The 2,238-nt window shown below is 40.3% G+C and overlaps 1 non-coding gene across 1 annotated transcript; it reads right to left on the bottom strand.

Annotated features, from left to right (window-relative positions):
* Positions 1 to 683: 683 nt before the first annotated feature.
* Positions 684 to 790, bottom strand: LOC141593466 (small nucleolar RNA R71). Its single transcript, XR_012521547.1, has one exon. It is a non-coding gene; the product is annotated as a small nucleolar RNA R71 (small nucleolar RNA).
* Positions 791 to 2,238: the final 1,448 nt, after the last annotated feature.

The following is a 2,238-nucleotide window of genomic DNA, read 5'->3' as shown; positions in this document are numbered from 1 at the left end:
TGATTTAGATTTCTTTACATTGTTATTAGTTGTGTTTTTCTTTGCCTTGGGGAAGTAAAACTCCTCAAGGTTTGTTCTAATTGCTTTCAAGTTGTTTGATATTTTGCATGTCTAGAAGATCACAAGGTGACTTGTTACCTTTTGATCGTGAAATTGAAAGAACTTTGACAACCAATAGGAGACTTGCTAGGAGGAATTTGAGAGGTATTAGTGAGGTTGTAGATATTCAACCAACTATTGAGTTCATCAACCCTTTTGCAAGAGAAGGTGAGGAGAACCCATTACACAATACCACCCAAAATCAACCTACAATGCCTAAGTTTTCATCACATTCCGTACCCACCGAGGAGAACCTACCCAATGGTACTCCCACACCACAACATCTAACCGGAAATTTTATTGCCAAATCCGCCTTTATCCAATTAGTCGAAAGGAGCCAATTTGGGAGGATGCCTAGTGAAGACCCTCATTCTCATATGGAAACCTTTTGTGACTATTGTGATGCGATCTCTCAAACCGGTGTAACTCAAGACCAAATTCGATGGGTCTTATTTCCTTTTTCTCTAATTGGCACCGCGAAACAATGATTGAAGGGCCTTGATAAGGCCACTCTCGGAATTGATTCTTGGAAGAAGTTGGCTCTAGCTTTCTACAAAAAATTCTACCCACCGGAAAAGACTAACATGCTAAGAGCTCAAATTACGGGTTTTAAGCAAAGGGATGAAGAATCTTTGTATGAAGCTTGGGAGCGGTTCAAGGGAATTTGTCGCTCATGTCCTCACCATGGACTTAGCGAATGGTTCTTGGTACAACAATTTTGGAATAGTTTATATGAAGATTCAAGGAACATTCTCAATATGGGATCAAATGGAATGTTCACCGAAGTTGATGATAATCAAACATGGAACAAAATTGAGGAAATGGCGGTCCATAACTCACAATATAGTAGACCTCGCAAGGCTACTAGAGGAGGAAAGCATGAAGTGGACTCCATTACTCAATTGGGTGCTCAACTTAGTGCTCACATTGACACAATCAATTTGAAGTTTGAAAAAGCTATGGCTAGACTTGAAGAAGTCTCAAAATCACCAAAGCATCATGTTAATGCCATGACGGCATCTTCATCAATTCCAAGTGGGATATGTGAGAATTGTGGAACTTTGGGACATGACCAAAGTGAATGTAGGGGAACAAATGAACAAGTGAATGCTTTCCAAGCATACAAGAGTGGTACCCCTTATTCCAACTATTACAATGAAAACACCAAATTCTATCCAAATCTCTCATATAAAAGCCAAAATGTTCAAAACCCTCAAACAACATACACCCCACCTCCCATGAGAAACCAAAATCAAAGACCCTTTTACAACCAAAACCAAGGTTACCAAAATCAAAATCCATACAATCACCAAAATGACCAAGGTTTTGATGTCCAAAAAGCGGTCCTCCAAATGCAAAAGAATCAACAAGAATTTTTCACTCAAATGCAAAAAGATAGCCAAGCAAAGGAAACCACCATCAACAACATCCTAGCTCACACCAAGATGTTGGAAACCCAATTGACTCAACTAGCATCTTCAAGCTCGCAAAGACAAAAGGGGCAATTACCGCCTCAAAGTAATCCCCCAAGACATGAAACGGTTAGTGCCATTCACTTGAGAAGTGGTACAAGGTATGAAGCACCGAAGAAGCAAGTTGAGGATGAAGTTGTGGAAGCTAGTGATAAGGAAGAAATTGTGCAAAACTCCAAAGATGGAGAATCATCAAAAGAAGAAAGTTCAAAGAAGAATGAAGACAAGGTCAAGGAGAAGGAGCCCATTGTGATTAGACTTCCTTTTCCAAGTCGTCAAGCCAAGCCCAAATTTGATGACCAACTTGGAAAGTTTATGGAAATTGTGAAGAATTTGGAAGTCTCGATTCCTTTCACTGAATTAATCAATCACGTGTCGGCCTATGCGAAATACATGAAAGATATCCTCACAAAGAAGAAGTCGATCCGGAAACTTGAGACTATCGCCTTCACTAAGGTGAGTAGTGCAATACTTCAAGGGAGTTCACCTCCAAAACTAAAGGATCCGGGAAGCTTCTCAATACCGTGTACCATTGGCGACACAACGATCAACAAATCCTTATGTGATCTAGGGGCTAGTGTGAGTGTTATGCCATACTCGGTGAGTAAAAAGTTGGGGATGGGAGAGCTTAAATGCACCAATATCACACTCTAAATGGCCGATAGAT

The sequence above is a fragment of the Silene latifolia genome, chromosome 7 (genome assembly GCF_048544455.1).
Source record: "Silene latifolia isolate original U9 population chromosome 7, ASM4854445v1, whole genome shotgun sequence".
Taxonomy (NCBI): Eukaryota; Viridiplantae; Streptophyta; class Magnoliopsida; order Caryophyllales; family Caryophyllaceae; genus Silene; species Silene latifolia.
Note: the sequence above shows the minus strand (reverse complement) of the source record. Positions and strands in the feature narration are given on the sequence as shown.